This window comes from Ambystoma mexicanum, chromosome 14 (genome assembly GCF_040938575.1).
Source record: "Ambystoma mexicanum isolate Mex_15411 chromosome 14, UKY_AmexF1_1, whole genome shotgun sequence".
Classification (NCBI taxonomy): domain Eukaryota; kingdom Metazoa; phylum Chordata; class Amphibia; order Caudata; family Ambystomatidae; genus Ambystoma; species Ambystoma mexicanum.
In genome coordinates this window covers 467,442,552-467,463,269 of record NC_090940.1, presented here as the reverse complement: position 1 = coordinate 467,463,269, position 20,718 = coordinate 467,442,552, and positions in this window count along the sequence as shown.

Genomic DNA, 20,718 nt, shown 5'->3' with positions numbered 1-20,718 from the left:
ATGTCTCAATGCCTCTAATACCAAACCGGAGATCCTACCTCTAACATGAAATGTGATATCCAACTCCTTCCCCTTCCAAACCTGAGAGCCGTCCTATAGCATGAGATGTGATATCCAACTCCTTCCCATTCCAATCCTGAGACTCTTCCTTTAGCATGAGATGTGATATCTCAATGCTTCTACCAAACCTGAGACCCTTCCTATAGCATGAGATGTGATATCCGACTCCTTCCCATTCCAATCCTCAGACACTTCCTATAGCATGAGATGTGATATCTCAATGCTTCTAATACCAAACCTGAGGCCCTTCCTATAGCATGAGATGTGATATCAAACTCCGTCCCATTCCAATCCTGCGTCCCTTCCTATAGCATGAGATTTGATATCTCAATGTTTCTACTACCAAACCTGAGACCCTTCCTATAACATGAGACGTGATATCCAACTCCTTCCCATTCCAATCCTGAGACTCTTCCTATAGCATGAGATGTGATATCTCAATGCTTCTACCAAACCTGAGACCCTTCTATAGCATGAGATGTGATATCCGACTCCTTCCCATTCCAATCCTCAGACACTTCCTATAGCATGAGATGTGATATCTCAATGCTTCTAATACCAAACCTGAGACCCTTCCTATGGCATGAGATTTGATATCAAACTCCTTCCCAATCCAATCCTGAGACCCTTCCTATAGCGTGAGATATGATATCCAACTCCTTCCCATTCCAATCCTGAAACCCTTCCTACACCATGAGATGTGATATCTTAATGCTTCTAATACCAAACCTGAGACCCGTCCTATAACATGAGATGTGATATCTAAGTCCTTCCCATTCCAATCCTGAGACCCTTCGGATAGCAGAGATGTGATACCTCAATGCTTATACCAAACCTGAGACCCTTCCTATGGCATGAGATGTGATATCCAACTCCTTCCCATTCCAATCCTGAGACCCCTCCTATAGCATGAGATGGGATATCCAGCTCCTTCTCATTCCAATCCTGAGACCCTTCCGATAGCATGAGATGTGATATCTCAATGCTTCTAATATCAAAACTGAGACCCTCCCTATAGCATGAGATGTGATATCCAACTCCTTCCCATTCCAATCCTGAGACCCCTCCTATAGCATGAGATGGGATATCTCAATGCTTCTACCAAACCTGACACCCTTCCTTTAGCATGAGATGTGATATCCAACTCCTTCCCATTCCAATGCTGAGATCCTTACTATAGCATGAGATGTGATATCTCAATGCTTCTAATACCAAACCTGAGATCCTTCCTATAACATGAGATGTGATATCCAAATCCTTCCCCTTCCAAACCTGAGACCCTCCCTTTAGCATGAGATGTGATATCCAACTCCTTCCCATTCCAATCCTGAAACCCTTCTGATAGCATGAGATGTGATGTCTCAATGCTTCTAATACCAAACCTGAGATCCTTCCGATAGCATGAGATGTGATATCTCAATGATTCTAATACCAAACCTGAGATCCTTCCTATAACATGAGATGTGATATCCAAATCCTTCCCCTTCCAAACCTGAGACCCTCCCTTTAGCGTGAGATGTGATATCCAACTCCTTCCCATTCCAATCCTGAGACCCTTCTGATAGCACGAGATGTGATGTCTCAATGCCTCTAATACCAAACCTGAGATCCTACCTCTAACATGAAATGTGATATCCAACTCCTTCCCCTTCCAAACCTGAGAGCCGTCCTATAGCATGAGATGTGATATCCAACTCCTTCCCATTCCAATCCTGAGACTCTTCCTATAGCATGAGATGTGATATCTCAATGCTTCTACCAAACCTGAGACCCTTCCTATAGCATGAGATGTGATATCCGACTCCTTCCCATTCCAATCCTCAGACACTTCCTATAGCATGAGATGTGATATCTCAATGCTTCTAATACCTAACCTGAGACCCTACCTATGGCATGAGATTTGATATCCAACTCCTTCCCAATCCAATCCTGAGACCCTTCCTATAGCATGAGATATGATATCCAACTCCTTCCCATTCCAATCCTGAAACCATTCCTATACCATGAGATGTGATATCTTAATGCTTCTAATACCAAACGTGAGACCCGTCCTATAACATGAGATGTGATATCCAAATCCTTCCCCTTCCAAACCTGAGACCCTTCCTTTAGCATGAGATGTGATATCCAGCTCCTTCTCATTCCAATCCTGAGACCCTTCCGATAGCATGAGATGTGATATCTCAATGCTTCTAATATCAAAACTGAGACCCTCCCTATAGCATGAGATGTGATATCTAAGTCCTTCCCATTCCAATCCTGAGACCCTTCGGATAGCAGAGATGTGATATCTCAATGCTTATACCAAACCTGAGACCCTTCCTATGGCATGAGATGTGATATCCAACTCCTTCCCATTCCAATCCTGAGACCCTTCCTATAGCATGAGATGTGATATCTCAATGCTTCTACCAAACCTGAGACCCTTCCTTTAGCATGAGATGTGATATCCAACTCCTTCCCATTCCAATCCTGAGACCCTTACTATAGCATGAGATGTGATATCTCAATGCTTCTAATACCAAACCTGAGATCCTTCCTATAACATGAGATGTGATATCCAAATCCTTCCCCTTCCAAACCTGAGACCCTCCCTTTAGCATGAGATGTGATATCCAACTCCTTCCCATTCCAATCCTGAGACCATTCTGATAGCATGAGATGTGATATCTCAATGCTTCTAATACCAAACCTGAGATCCTTCCGATAGCATGAGATGTGATATCTCAATGCTTCTAATACCAAACCTGAGATCCTTCCTATAACATGAGATGTGATATCCAAATCCTTCCCCTTCCAAACCTGAGACCCTCCCTTTAGCATGAGATGTGATATCCAACTCCTTCCCATTCCAATCCTGAGACCCTTCTGATAGCATGAGATGTGATATCTCAATGCTTCTAATACCTAACCTGAGACCCTACCTATGGCATGAGATTTGATATCCAACTCCTTCCCAATCCAATCCTGAGACCCTTCCTATAGCATGAGATATGATATCCAACTCCTTCCCATTCCAATCCTGAAACCATTCCTATACCATGAGATGTGATATCTTAATGCTTCTAATACCAAACGTGAGACCCGTCCTATAACATGAGATGTGATATCCAAATCCTTCCCCTTCCAAACCTGAGACCCTTCCTTTAGCATGAGATGTGATATCCAGCTCCTTCTCATTCCAATCCTGAGACCCTTCCGATAGCATGAGATGTGATATCTCAATGCTTCTAATATCAAAACTGAGACCCTCCCTATAGCATGAGATGTGATATCTAAGTCCTTCCCATTCCAATCCTGAGACCCTTCGGATAGCAGAGATGTGATATCTCAATGCTTATACCAAACCTGAGACCCTTCCTATGGCATGAGATGTGATATCCAACTCCTTCCCATTCCAATCCTGAGACCCTTCCTATAGCATGAGATGTGATATCTCAATGCTTCTACCAAACCTGAGACCCTTCCTTTAGCATGAGATGTGATATCCAACTCCTTCCCATTCCAATCCTGAGACCCTTACTATAGCATGAGATGTGATATCTCAATGCTTCTAATACCAAACCTGAGATCCTTCCTATAACATGAGATGTGATATCCAAATCCTTCCCCTTCCAAACCTGAGACCCTCCCTTTAGCATGAGATGTGATATCCAACTCCTTCCCATTCCAATCCTGAGACCCTTCTGATAGCATGAGATGTGATATCTCAATGCTTCTAATACCAAACCTGAGATCCTTCCGATAGCATGAGATGTGATATCTCAATGCTTCTAATACCAAACCTGAGATCCTTCCTATAATATGAGATGTGATATCCAAATCCTGCCCCTTCCAAACCAGAGACCCTCCCTTCAGTGTGAGATGTGATATCCAACTCCTTCCCATTCCAATCCTTAGACCCTTCTGATAGCATGAGATGTGATGTCTCAATGCCTCTAATACCAAACCTGAGATCCTACATCTAACATGAAATGTGATATCCAACTCCTTCCCCTTCCAAACCTGAGAGCCTTCCTATAACATGAGATGTGATATCGAAGTCCTTCCCATTCCAATCCTGAGACCCTTCCTATAACATGAGATGTGATATCCAACTCCTTCCCATTCCAACCTGAGACCCTTCCTATAGCATGAGATGGGATATCCAACTACTAATCCAAATCCAATCCTGAGACCCTTTCTATAGCATGAGATGTGATATCCAACTCCTTCCCATTCCAATCCTCAGACACTTCCTATAGCATGAGATGTGATATCTCAATGCTTCTAATACCAAACCTGAGACCCTTCCTATGGCATGAGATTTGATATCAAACTCCTTCCCATTCCAATCCTGAGACCCTTCCTATAGCATGAGATGTGATATCCAACTCCTTCCCATTCCAATCCTGAAACCCTTCCTATACCATAAGATGTGATATCTTAATGCTTCTAATACGAAACCTGAGACCCGTCCTATAACATGAGATGTGATATCCAAATCCTTCCCCTTCCAAACCTGAGACCCTTCCTTTAGCATGAGATGTGATATCCAGTTCCTTCCCATTCCAATCCTGAGACCCTTCCGATAGCAGAGATGCGATATCTCAATGCTTATACCAAACCTGAGACCCTTCCTATGGCATGAGATGTGATATCCAACTCCTTCCCATTTCAATCCTGAGACCCTTCCTATAGCATGAGATGTGATATCTCAATGCTTCTAATACCAAACCTGAGACCCTTCCTATAGCATGAGATGGGAAATGTGATATCCAAAACCTTCCCCTTCCAAACCTGAGAGCCTTCCTATAGCATGAGATGTGATATTGAAGTATTTCCCATTTCAATCCTGAGACCCTTCCTATAACATGAGATGTGATACCCAACACCTTCCCATTCCAACCTGAGACCCTTCCTATAGCATGAGATGGGATATCCAACTACTTCCAAATCCAATCCTGATACCCTTCCGTTAGCATGAGATGTATCTCAATGCTTCTAATACCAAACCTGAGATCCTTCCTATAACATGAGATGTGATATCCAAATCCTTCCCCTTCCAAACCTGAGACCCTCCCTTTAGCATGAGATGTGATATCCAACTCCTTCCCATTCCAATCCTGAGACCCTTCTGATAGCATGAGATGTGATGTCTCAATGCTTCTAATACCAAACCTGAGATCCTTCCGATAGCATGAGATGTGATATCTCAATGCTTCTAATACCAAACCTGAGATCCTTCCTATAACATGAGATGTGATATCCAAATCCTTCCCCTTCCAAACCTGAGACCCTCCCTTTAGCGTGAGATGTGATATCCAACTCCTTCAAATTCCAATCCTGAGACCCTTCTGATAGCATGAGATGTGATGTCTCAATGCCTCTAATACCAAACCTGAGATCCTACCTCTAACATGAAATGTGATATCCAACTCCTTCCCCTTCCAAACCTGAGAGCCGTCCTATAGCATGAGATGTGATATCCAACTCCTTCCCATTCCAATCCTGAGACTCTTCCTATAGCATGAGATGTGATATCTCAATGCTTCTACCAAACCTGAGACCCTTCCTATAGCATGAGATGTGATATCCGACTCCTTCCCATTCCAATCCTCAGACACTTCCTATAGCATGAGATGTGATATCTCAATGCTTCTAATACCAAACCTGAGACCCTTCCTATAGCATGAGATGTGATATCAAACTCCGTCCCATTCCAATCCTGCGTCCCTTCCTATAGCATGAGATATGATATCCAACTCCTTCCCATTCCAATCCTGAAACCATTCCTATACCATGAGATGTGATATCTTAATGCTTCTAATACCAAAGGTGAGACCCGTCCTATAACATGAGATGTGATATCCAAATCCTTCCCCTTCCAAACCTGAGACCCTTCCTTTAGCATGAGATGTGATATCCAGCTCCTTCTCATTCCAATCCTGAGACCCTTCCGATAGCATGAGATGTGATATCTCAATGCTTCTAATATCAAAACTGAGACCCTCCCTATAGCATGAGATGTGATATCTAAGTCCTTCCCATTCCAATCCTGAGACCCTTCGGATAGCAGAGATGTGATATCTCAATGCTTATACCAAACCTGAGACCCTTCCTATGGCATGAGATGTGATATCCAACTCCTTCCCATTCCAATCCTGAGACCCTTCCTATAGCATGAGATGTGATATCTCAATGCTTCTACCAAACCTGAGACCCTTCCTTTAGCATGAGATGTGATATCCAACTCCTTCCCATTCCAATCCTGAGACCCTTACTATAGCATGAGATGTGATATCTCAATGCTTCTAATACCAAACCTGAGATCCTTCCTATAACATGAGATGTGATATCCAAATCCTTCCCCTTCCAAACCTGAGACCCTCCCTTTAGCATGAGATGTGATATCCAACTCCTTCCCATTCCAATCCTGAGACCCTTCTGATAGCATGAGATGTGATATCTCAATGCTTCTAATACCAAACCTGAGATCCTTCCGATAGCATGAGATGTGATATCTCAATGCTTCTAATACCAAACCTGAGATCCTTCCTATAATATGAGATGTGATATCCAAATCCTTCCCCTTCCAAACCAGAGACCCTCCCTTCAGTGTGAGATGTGATATCCAACTCCTTCCCATTCCAATCCTTAGACCCTTCTGATAGCATGAGATGTGATGTCTCAATGCCTCTAATACCAAACCTGAGATCCTACATCTAACATGAAATGTGATATCCAACTCCTTCCCCTTCCAAACCTGAGAGCCTTCCTATAACATGAGATGTGATATCGAAGTCCTTCCCATTCCAATCCTGAGACCCTTCCTATAACATGAGATGTGATATCCAACTCCTTCCCATTCCAACCTGAGACCCTTCCTATAGCATGAGATGGGATATCCAACTACTTCCAAATCCAATCCTGAGACCCTTCCTATAGCATGAGATGTGATATCCAGCTCCTTCCCATTCCAATCCTGAGACCCTTCCGATAGCAGAGATGCGATATCTCAATGCTTATACCAAACCTGAGACCCTTCCTATGGCATGAGATGTGATATCCAACTCCTTCCCATTTCAATCCTGAGACCCTTCCTATAGCATGAGATGTGATATCTCAATGCTTCTAATACCAAACCTGAGACCCTTCCTATAGCATGAGATGGGAAATGTGATATCCAAAACCTTCCCCTTCCAAACCTGAGAGCCTTCCTATAGCATGAGATGTGATATTGAAGTATTTCCCATTTCAATCCTGAGACCCTTCCTATAACATGAGATGTGATACCCAACACCTTCCCATTCCAACCTGAGACCCTTCCTATAGCATGAGATGGGATATCCAACCACTTCCAAATCCAATCCTGATACCCTTCCGTTAGCATGAGATGTTTCTCAATGCTTCTAATACCAAACCTGAGATCCTTCCTATAACATGAGATGTGATATCCAAATCCTTCCCCTTCCAAACCTGAGACCCTCCCTTTAGCATGAGATGTGATATCCAACTCCTTCCCATTCCAATCCTGAGACCCTTCTGATAGCATGAGATGTGATGTCTCAATGCTTCTAATACCAAACCTGAGATCCTTCCGATAGCATGAGATGTGATATCTCAATGCTTCTAATACCAAACCTGAGATCCTTCCTATAACATGAGATGTGATATCCAAATCCTTCCCCTTCCAAACCTGAGACCCTCCCTTTAGCGTGAGATGTGATATCCAACTCCTTCAAATTTCAATCCTGAGACCCTTCTGATAGCATGAGATGTGATGTCTCAATGCCTCTAATACCAAACCTGAGATCCTACCTCTAACATGAAATGTGATATCCAACTCCTTCCCCTTCCAAACCTGAGAGCCGTCCTATAGCATGAGATGTGATATCCAACTCCTTCCCATTCCAATCCTGAGACTCTTCCTATAGCATGAGATGTGATATCTCAATGCTTCTACCAAACCTGAGACCCTTCCTATAGCATGAGATGTGATATCCGACTCCTTCCCATTCCAATCCTCAGACACTTCCTATAGCATGAGATGTGATATCTCAATGCTTCTAATACCAAACCTGAGACCCTTCCTATAGCATGAGATGTGATATCAAACTCGGTCCCATTCCAATCCTGCGTCCCTTCCTATAGCATGAGATTTGATATCTCAATGTTTCTACTACCAAACCTGAGACCCTTCCTATAACATGAGACGTGATATCCAACTCCTTCCCATTCCAATCCTGAGACTCTTCCTATAGCATGAGATGTGATATCTCAATGCTTCTACCAAACCTGAGACCCTTCTATAGCATGAGATGTGATATCCGACTCCTTCCCATTCCAATCCTCAGACACTTCCTATAGCATGAGATGTGATATCTCAATGCTTCTAATACCAAACCTGAGACCCTTCCTATGGCATGAGATTTGATATCAAACTCCTTCCCAATCCAATCCCGAGACCCTTCCTATAGCGTGAGATATGATATCCAACTCCTTCCCATTCCAATCCTGAAACCCTTCCTACACCATGAGATGTGATATCTTAATGCTTCTAATACCAAACCTGAGACCCGTCCTATAACATGAGATGTGATATTCAAATCCTTCCCCTTCCAAACCTGAGACCCTTCCTTTAGCATGAGATGTGATATCCAGCTCCTTCTCATTCCAATCCTGAGACCCTTCCGATAGCATGAGTTGTGATATCTCAATGCTTCTAATATCAAAACTGAGACCCTCCCTATAGCAAGAGATGTGATATCTAAGTCCTTCCCATTCCAATCCTGAGACCCTTCGGATAGCAGAGATGTGATACCTCAATGCTTATACCAAACCTGAGACCCTTCCTATGGCATGAGATGTGATATCCAACTCCTTCCCATTCCAATCCTGAGACCCCTCCTATAGCATGAGATGGGATATCTCAATGCTTCTACCAAACCTGACACCCTTCCTTTAGCATGAGATGTGATATCCAACTCCTTCCCATTCCAATGCTGAGACCCTTACTATAGCATGAGATGTGATATCTCAATGCTTCTAATACCAAACCTGAGATCCTTCCTATAACATGAGATGTGATATCCAAATCCTTCCCCTTCCAAACCTGAGACCCTCCCTTTAGCATGAGATGTGATATCCAACTCCTTCCCATTCCAATCCTGAAACCCTTCTGATAGCATGAGATGTGATGTCTCAATGCTTCTAATACCAAACCTGAGATCCTTCCGATAGCATGAGATGTGATATCTCAATGCTTCTAATACCAAACCTGAGATCCTTCCTATAACATGAGATGTGCTATCCAAATCCTTCCCCTTCCAAACCTGAGACCCTCCCTTTAGCATGAGATGTGATATCCAACTCCTTCCCATTCCAATCCTGAGACCCTTCTGATAGCACGAGATGTGATGTCTCAATGCCTCTAATACCAAACCTGAGATCCTACCTCTAACATGAAATGTGATATCCAACTCCTTCCCCTTCCAAACCTGAGAGCCGTCCTATAGCATGAGATGTGATATCCAACTCCTTCCCATTCCAATCCTGAGACTCTTCCTATAGCATGAGATGTGATATCTCAATGCTTCTACCAAACCTGAGACCCTTCCTATAGCATGAGATGTGATATCCGACTCCTTCCCATTCCAATCCTCAGACACTTCCTATAGCATGAGATGTGATATCTCAATGCTTCTAATACCAAACCTGAGACCCTTCCTATGGCATGAGATTTGATATCCAACTCCTTCCCAATCCAATCCTGAGACCCTTCCTATAGCATGAGATATGATATCCAACTCCTTCCCATTCCAATCCTGAAACCATTCCTATACCATGAGATGTGATATCTTAATGCTTCTAATACCAAACGTGAGACCCGTCCTATAACATGAGATGTGATATCCAAATCCTTCCCCTTCCAAACCTGAGACCCTTCCTTTAGCATGAGATGTGATATCCAGCTCCTTCTCATTCCAATCCTGAGACCCTTCCGATAGCATGAGATGTGATATCTCAATGCTTCTAATATCAAAACTGAGACCCTCCCTATAGCATGAGATGTGATATCTAAGTCCTTCCCATTCCAATCCTGAGACGCTTCGGATAGCAGAGATGTGATATCTCAATGCTTATACCAAACCTGAGACCCTTCCTATGGCATGAGATGTGATATCCAACTCCTTCCCATTCCAATCCTGAGACCCTTCCTATAGCATGAGATGTGATATCTCAATGCTTCTACCAAACCTGAGACCCTTCCTTTAGCATGAGATGTGATATCCAACTCCTTCCCATTCCAATCCTGAGACCCTTACTATAGCATGAGATGTGATATCTCAATGCTTCTAATACCAAACCTGAGATCCTTCCTATAACATGAGATGTGATATCCAAATCCTTCCCCTTCCAAACCTGAGACCCTCCCTTTAGCATGAGATGTGATATCCAACTCCTTCCCATTCCAATCCTGAGACCCTTCTGATAGCATGAGATGTGATATCTCAATGCTTCTAATACCAAACCTGAGATCCTTCCGATAGCATGAGATGTGATATCTCAATGCTTCTAATACCAAACCTGAGATCCTTCCTATAATATGAGATGTGATATCCAAATCCTTCCCCTTCCAAACCAGAGACCCTCCCTTCAGTGTGAGATGTGATATCCAACTCCTTCCCATTCCAATCCTTAGACCCTTCTGATAGCATAAGATGTGATGTCTCAATGCCTCTAATACCAAACCTGAGATCCTACATCTAACATGAAATGTGATATCCAACTCCTTCCCCTTCCAAACCTGAGAGCCTTCCTATAACATGAGATGTGATATCGAAGTCCTTCCCATTCCAATCCTGAGACCCTTCCTATAACATGAGATGTGATATCCAACTCCTTCCCATTCCAACCTGAGACCCTTCCTATAGCATGAGATGGGATATCCAACTACTTCCAAATCCAATCCTGAGACCCTTCCTATAGCATGAGATGTGATATCCAACTCCTTCCCATTCCAATCCTCAGACACTTCCTATAGCATGAGATGTGATATCTCAATGCTTCTAATACCAAACCTGAGACCCTTCCTATGGCATGAGATTTGATATCAAACTCCTTCCCATTCCAATCCTGAGACCCTTCCTATAGCATGAGATATGATATCCAACTCATTCCCATTCCAATCCTGAAACCCTTCCTATACCATAAGATGTGATATCTTAATGCTTCTAATACGAAACCTGAGACCCGTCCTATAACATGAGATGTGATATCCAAATCCTTCCCCTTCCAAACCTGAGACCCTTCCTATGGCATGAGATGTGATATCCAACTCCTTCCCATTTCAATCCTGAGACCCTTCCTATAGCATGAGATGTGATATCTCAATGCTTCTAATACCAAACCTGAGACCCTTCCTATAGCATGAGATGGGAAATGTGATATCCAAAACCTTCCCCTTCCAAACCTGAGAGCCTTCCTATAGCATGAGATGTGATATTGAAGTATTTCCCATTTCAATCCTGAGACCCTTCCTATAACATGAGATGTGATACCCAACACCTTCCCATTCCAACCTGAGACCCTTCCTATAGCATGAGATGGGATATCCAACTACTTCCAAATCCAATCCTGATACCCTTCCGTTAGCATGAGATGTATCTCAATGCTTCTAATACCAAACCTGAGATCCTTCCTATAACATGAGATGTGATATCCAAATCCTTCCCCTTCCAAACCTGAGACCCTCCCTTTAGCATGAGATGTGATATCCAACTCCTTCCCATTCCAATCCTGAGACCCTTCTGATAGCATGAGATGTGATGTCTCAATGCTTCTAATACCAAACCTGAGATCCTTCCGATAGCATGAGATGTGATATCTCAATGCTTCTAATACCAAACCTGAGATCCTTCCTATAACATGAGATGTGATATCCAAATCCTTCCCCTTCCAAACCTGAGACCCTCCCTTTAGCGTGAGATGTGATATCCAACTCCTTCAAATTCCAATCCTGAGACCCTTCTGATAGCATGAGATGTGATGTCTCAATGCCTCTAATACCAAACCTGAGATCCTACCTCTAACATGAAATGTGATATCCAACTCCTTCCCCTTCCAAACCTGAGAGCCGTCCTATAGCATGAGATGTGATATCCAACTCCTTCCCATTCCAATCCTGAGACTCTTCCTATAGCATGAGATGTGATATCTCAATGCTTCTACCAAACCTGAGACCCTTCCTATAGCATGAGATGTGATATCCGACTCCTTCCCATTCCAATCCTCAGACACTTCCTATAGCATGAGATGTGATATCTCAATGCTTCTAATACCAAACCTGAGACCCTTCCTATAGCATGAGATGTGATATCAAACTCCGTCCCATTCCAATCCTGCGTCCCTTCCTATAGCATGAGATTTGATATCTCAATGTTTCTACTACCAAACCTGAGACCCTTCCTATAACATGAGACGTGATATCCAACTCCTTCCCATTCCAATCCTGAGACTCTTCCTATAGCATGAGATGTGATATCTCAATGCTTCTACCAAACCTGAGACCCTTCTATAGCATGAGATGTGATATCCGACTCCTTCCCATTCCAATCCTCAGACACTTCCTATAGCATGAGATGTGATATCTCAATGCTTCTAATACCAAACCTGAGACCCTTCCTATGGCATGAGATTTGATATCAAACTCCTTCCCAATCCAATCCTGAGACCCTTCCTATAGCGTGAGATATGATATCCAACTCCTTCCCATTCCAATCCTGAAACCCTTCCTACACCATGAGATGTGATATCTTAATGCTTCTAATACCAAACCTGAGACCCGTCCTATAACATGAGATGTGATATTCAAATCCTTCCCCTTCCAAACCTGAGACCCTTCCTTTAGCATGAGATGTGATATCCAGCTCCTTCTCATTCCAATCCTGAGACCCTTCCGATAGCATGAGATGTGATATCTCAATGCTTCTAATATCAAAACTGAGACCCTCCCTATAGCAAGAGATGTGATATCTAAGTCCTTCCCATTCCAATCCTGAGACCCTTTGGATAGCAGAGATGTGATACCTCAATGCTTATACCAAACCTGAGACCCTTCCTATGGCATGAGATGTGATATCCAACTCCTTCCCATTCCAATCCTGAGACCCCTCCTATAGCATGAGATGGGATATCTCAATGCTTCTACCAAACCTGACACCCTTCCTTTAGCATGAGATGTGATATCCAACTCCTTCCCATTCCAATGCTGAGACCCTTACTATAGCATGAGATGTGATATCTCAATGCTTCTAATACCAAACCTGAGATCCTTCCTATAACATGAGATGTGATATCCAAATCCTTCCCCTTCCAAACCTGAGACCCTCCCTTTAGCATGAGATGTGATATCCAACTCCTTCCCATTCCAATCCTGAAACCCTTCTGATAGCATGAGATGTGATGTCTCAATGCTTCTAATACCAAACCTGAGATCCTTCCGATAGCATGAGATGTGATATCTCAATGCTTCTAATACCAAACCTGAGATCCTTCCTATAACATGAGATGTGATATCCAAATCCTTCCCCTTCCAAACCTGAGACCCTCCCTTTAGCGTGAGATGTGATATCCAACTCCTTCCCATTCCAATCCTGAGACCCTTCTGATAGCACGAGATGTGATGTCTCAATGCCTCTAATACCAAACCTGAGATCCTACCTCTAACATGAAATGTGATATCCAACTCCTTCCCCTTCCAAACCTGAGAGCCGTCCTATAGCATGAGATGTGATATCCAACTCCTTCCCATTCCAATCCTGAGACTCTTCCTATAGCATGAGATGTGATATCTCAATGCTTCTACCAAACCTGAGACCCTTCCTATAGCATGAGATGTGATATCCGACTCCTTCCCATTCCAATCCTCAGACACTTCCTATAGCATGAGATGTGATATCTCAATGCTTCTAATACCAAACCTGAGACCCTTCCTATGGCATGAGATTTGATATCCAACTCCTTCCCAATCCAATCCTGAGACCCTTCCTATAGCATGAGATATGATATCCAACTCCTTCCCATTCCAATCCTGAAACCATTCCTATACCATGAGATGTGATATCTTAATGCTTCTAATACCAAACGTGAGACCCGTCCTATAACATGAGATGTGATATCCAAATCCTTCCCCTTCCAAACCTGAGACCCTTCCTTTAGCATGAGATGTGATATCCAGCTCCTTCTCATTCCAATCCTGAGACCCTTCCGATAGCATGAGATGTGATATCTCAATGCTTCTAATATCAAAACTGAGACCCTCCCTATAGCATGAGATGTGATATCTAAGTCCTTCCCATTCCAATCCTGAGACCCTTCGGATAGCAGAGATGTGATATCTCAATGCTTATACCAAACCTGAGACCCTTCCTATGGCATGAGATGTGATATCCAACTCCTTCCCATTCCAATCCTGAGACCCTTCCTATAGCATGAGATGTGATATCTCAATGCTTCTACCAAACCTGAGACCCTTCCTTTAGCATGAGATGTGATATCCAACTCCTTCCCATTCCAATCTTGAGACCCTTACTATAGCATGAGATGTGATATCTCAATGCTTCTAATACCAAACCTGAGATCCTTCCTATAACATGAGATGTGATATCCAAATCCTTCCCCTTCCAAACCTGAGACCCTCCCTTTAGCATGAGTTGTGATATCCAACTCCTTCCCATTCCAATCCTGAGACCCTTCTGATAGCATGAGATGTGATATCTCAATGCTTCTAATACCAAACCTGAGATCCTTCCGATAGCATGAGATGTGATATCTCAATGCTTCAATACCAAACCTGAGATCCTTCCTATAATATGAGATGTGATATCCAAATCCTTCCCCTTCCAAACCAGAGACCCTCCCTTCAGTGTGAGATGTGATATCCAACTCCTTCCCATTCCAATCCTTAGACCCTTCTGATAGCATGAGATGTGATGTCTCAATGCCTCTAATACCAAACCTGAGATCCTACATCTAACATGAAATGTGATATCCAACTCCTTCCCCTTCCAAACCTGAGACCCTTCCTATAGCATGAGATGGGATATCCAACTACTTCCAAATCCAATCCTGAGACCCTTCCTATAGCATGAGATGTGCTATCCAACTCCTTCCCATTCCAATCCTCAGACACTTCCTATAGCATGAGATGTGATATCTCAATGCTTCTAATACCAAACCTGAGACCCTTCCTATGGCATGAGATTTGATATCAAACTCCTTCCCATTCCAATCCTGAGACCCTTCCTATAGCATGAGATATGATATCCAACTCCTTCCCATTCCAATCCTGAAACCCTTCCTATACCATAAGATGTGATATCTTAATGCTTCTAATACGAAACCTGAGACCCGTCCTATAACATGAGATGTGATATCCAAATCCTTCCCCTTCCAAACCTGAGACCCTTCCTTTAGCATGAGATGTGATATCCAGCTCCTTCCCATTCCAATCCTGAGACCCTTCCGATAGCAGAGATGCGATATCTCAATGCTTATACCAAACCTGAGACCCTTCCTATGGCATGAGATGTGATATCCAACTCCTTCCCATTTCAATCCTGAGACCCTTCCTATAGCATGAGATGTGATATCTCAATGCTTCTAATACCAAACCTGAGACCCTTCCTATAGCATGAGATGGGAAATGTGATATCCAAAACCTTCCCCTTCCAAACCTGAGAGCCTTCCTATAGCATGAGATGCGATATTGAAGTATTTCCCATTTCAATCCTGAGACCCTTCCTATAACATGAGATGTGATACCCAACACCTTCCCATTCCAACCTGAGACCCTTCCTATAGCATGAGATGGGATATCCAACTACTTCCAAATCCAATCCTGATACCCTTCCGTTAGCATGAGATGTATCTCAATGCTTCTAATACCAAACCTGAGATCCTTCCTGTAACATGAGATGTGATATCCAAATCCTTCCCCTTCCAAACCTGAGACCCTCCCTTTAGCATGAGATGTGATATCCAACTCCTTCCCATTCCAATCCTGAGACCCTTCTGATAGCATGAGATGTGATGTCTCAATGCTTCTAATACCAAACCTGAGATCCTTCCGATAGCATGAGATGTGATATCTCAATGCTTCTAATACCAAACCTGAGATCCTTCCTATAACATGAGAAGTGATATCCAAATCCTTCCCCTTCCAAACCTGAGACCCTCCCTTTAGCGTGAGATGTGATATCCAACTCCTTCAAATTCCAATCCTGAGACCCTTCTGATAGCATGAGATGTGATGTCTCAATGCCTCTAATACCAAACCTGAGATCCTACCTCTAACATGAAATGTGATATCCAACTCCTTCCCCTTCCAAACCTGAGAGCCGTCCTATAGCATGAGATGTGATATCCAACTCCTTCCCATTCCAATCCTGAGACTCTTCCTATAGCATGAGATGTGATATCTCAATGCTTCTACCAAACCTGAGACCCTTCCTATAGCATGAGATGTGATATCCGACTCCTTCCCATTCCAATCCTCAGACACTTCCTATAGCATGAGATGTGATATCTCAATGCTTCTAATACCAAACCTGAGACCCTTCCTATAGCATGAGATGTGATATCAAACTCCGTCCCATTCCAATCCTGCGTCCCTTCCTATAGCATGAGATTTGATATCTCAATGTTTCTACTACCAAACCTGAGACCCTTCCTATAGCATGAGATATGATATCCAACTCCTTCCCATTCCAATCCTGAAACCATTCCTATACCATGAGATGTGATATCTTAATGCTTCTAATACCAAACGTGAGACCCGTCCTATAACATGAGATGTGATATCCAAATCCTTCCCCTTCCAAACCTGAGACCCTTCCTTTAGCATGAGATATGATATCCAGCTCCTTCTCATTCCAATCCTGAGACCCTTCCGATAGCATGAGATGTGATATCTCAATGCTTCTAATATAAAAACTGAGACCCTCCCTATAGCATGAGATGTGATATCTAAGTCCTTCCCATTCCAATCCTGAGACCCTTCTGATAGCAGAGATGTGATATCTCAATGCTTATACCAAACCTGAGACCCTTCCTATGGCATGAGATGTGATATCCAACTCCTTCCCATTCCAATCCTGAGACCCTTCCTATAGCATGAGATGTGATATCTCAATGCTTCTACCAAACCTGAGACCCTTCCTTTAGCATGAGATGTGATATCCAACTCCTTCCCATTCCAATCCTGAGACCCTTACTATAGCATGAGATGTGATATCTCAATTCTTCTAATACCAAACCTGAGATCCTTCCTATAACATGAGATGTGATATCCAAATCCTTCCCCTTCCAAACCTGAGACCCTCCCTTTAGCATGAGATGTGATATCCAACTCCTTCCCATTCCAATCCTGAGACCCTTCTGATAGAATGAGATGTGATATCTCAATGCTTCTAATACCAAACCTGAGATCCTTCCGATAGCATGAGATGTGATATCTCAATGCTTCTAATACCAAACCTGAGATCCTTCCTATAATATGAGATGTGATATCCAAATCCTTCCCCTTCCAAACCAGAGACCCTCCCTTCAGTGTGAGATGTGATATCCAACTCCTTCCCATTCCAATCCTTAGACCCTTCTGATAGCATGAGATGTGATGTCTCAATGCTTCTAATACCAAACCTGAGATCCTACATCTAACATGAAATGTGATATCCAACTCCTTCCCCTTCCAAACCTGAGAGCCTTCCTATAACATGAGATGTGATATCGAAGTCCTTCCCATTCCAATCCTGAGACCCTTCCTATAACATGAGATGTGATATCCAACTCCTTCCCATTCCAACCTGAGACCCTTCCTATAGCATGAGATGGGATATCCAACTACTTCCAAATCCAATCCTGAGACCCTTCCTATAGCATGAGATGTGATATCCAACTCCTTCCCATTCCAATCCTCAGACACTTCCTATAGCATGAGATGTGATATCTCAATGCTTCTAATACCAAACCTGAGACCCTTCCTATGGCATGAGATTTGATATCAAACTCCTTCCCATTCCAATCCTGAGACCCTTCCTATAGCATGAGATATGATATCCAACTCCTTCCCATTCCAATCCTGAAACCCTTCCTATACCATAAGATGTGATATCTTAATGCTTCTAATACGAAACCTGAGACCCGTCCTATAACATGAGATGTGATATCCAAATCCTTCCCCTTCCAAACCTGAGACCCTTCCTTTAGCATGAGATGTGATATCCAGCTCCTTCCCATTCCAATCCTGAGACCCTTCCGATAGCAGAGATGCGATATCTCAATGCTTATACCAAACCTGAGACCCTTCCTATGGCATGAGATGTGATATCCAACTCCTTCCCATTTCAATCCTGAGACCCTTCCTATAGCATGAGATGTGATATCTCAATGCTTCTAATACCAAACCTGAGACCCTTCCTATAGCATGAGATGGGAAATGTGATATCCAAAACCTTCCCCTTCCAAACCTGAGAGCCTTCCTATAGCATGAGATGTGATATTGAAGTATTTCCCATTTCAATCCTGAGACCCTTCCTATAACATGAGATGTGATACCCAACACCTTCCCATTCCAACCTGAGACCCTTCCTATAGCATGAGATGGGATATCCAACTACTTCCAAATCCAATCCTGATACCCTTCCGTTAGCATGAGATGTATCTCAATGCTTCTAATACCAAACCTGAGATCCTTCCTATAACATGAGATGTGATATCCAAATCCTTCCCCTTCCAAACCTGAGACCCTCCCTTTAGCATGAGATGTGATATCCAACTCCTTCCCATTCTAATCCTGAGACCCTTCTGATAGCATGAGATGTGATGTCTCAATGCTTCTAATACCAAACCTGAGATCCTTCCGATAGCATGAGATGTGATATCTCAATGCTTCTAATACCAAACCTGAGATCCTTCCTATAACATGAGATGTGATATCCAAATCCTTCCCCTTCCAAACCTGAGACCCTCCCTTTAGCGTGAGATGTGATATCCAACTCCTTCAAATTCCAATCCTGAGACCCTTCTGATAGCATGAGATGTGATGTCTCAATGCCTCTAATACCAAACCTGAGATCCTACCTCTAACATGAAATGTGATATCCAACTCCTTCCCCTTCCAAACCTGAGAGCCGTCCTATAGCATGAGATGTGATATCCAACTCCTTCCCATTCCAATCCTGAGACTCTTCCTATAGCATGAGATGTGATATCTCAATGCTTCTACCAAACCTGAGACCCTTCCTATAGCATGAGATGTGATATCCGACTCCTTCCCATTCCAATCCTCAGACACTTCCTATAGCATGAGATGTGATATCTCAATGCTTCTAATACCAAACCTGAGACCCTTCCTATAGCATGAGATGTGATATCAAACTCCGTCCCATTCCAATCCTGCGTCCCTTCCTATAGCATGAGATTTGATATCTCAATGTTTCTACTACCAAACCTGAGACCCTTCCTATAACATGAGACGTGATATCCAACTCCTTCCCATTCCAATCCTGAGACTCTTCCTATAGCATGAGATGTGATATCTCAATGCTTCTACCAAACCTGAGACCCTTCTATAGCATGAGATGTGATATCCGACTCCTTCCCATTCCAATCCTCAGACACTTCCTATAGCATGAGATGTGATATCTCAATGCTTCTAATACCAAACCTGAGACCCTTCCTATGGCATGAGATTTGATATCAAACTCCTTCCCAATCCAATCCTGAGACCCTTCCTATAGCGTGAGATATGATATCCAACTCCTTCCCATTCCAATCCTGAAACCCTTCCTACACCATGAGATGTGATATCTTAATGCTTCTAATACCAAACCTGAGACCCGTCCTATAACATGAGATGTGATATTCAAATCCTTCCCCTTCCAAACCTGAGACCCTTCCTTTAGCATTGTTAAGACGGATTTCTGAACTCTGTCCTGGTGGCGCAGAAGTTCAGAAGGCCAACCTAATTACTTGGAACAGGGTAACCTCTGGACAAGCCAGACCAATCAAGGTAGCGATCGCGGCGGTCAAGACTAGGTCTCAAGAGGGGTGAGGGTGACTGAAAGCCCGCAATGAGCACACAAAGCAAGAGCGCTTACAAACTACTCCAAACAGTTGTTTATATCAAAAATAGATACACATTTATTATAAGGCCTTGAAACTAATAACCACAGTAAAAGCAGCAATATACAACGATATTAAACCAACACATACACTATCCACCCAATATATATACAGAATACACAGTTTCACAGCATTAGCAGCACGAAATATGTTATCCACCTGCAGGGGAAGGAAAACAGGCAGTGCGAACCAATGCGAGTGATATGTCCGCCTTCTGAGGCCCCTAACTGGATGGTAGTCCAATCCCTACGAAGAGTGGAGCCTAGCGCTCAAAAGTACCTGCACACGCCGGTGCCAATGGGCAGAAGGTGAAGCTCTTCGGAGGACGTTGAACAGCTCTGTAGGGAGCTCTAATGAAGGAGAACACGGTCCGCGACTCTAGCGCAGCCTCCACTGTGAGGCAGAAGCAGGGCGCGAGTACGGACAAGGGGTGCTGTATTTACAGCGGGGAAAAGCAAGAGGCACTGCAGGAGGGCGACCAGATCCTAG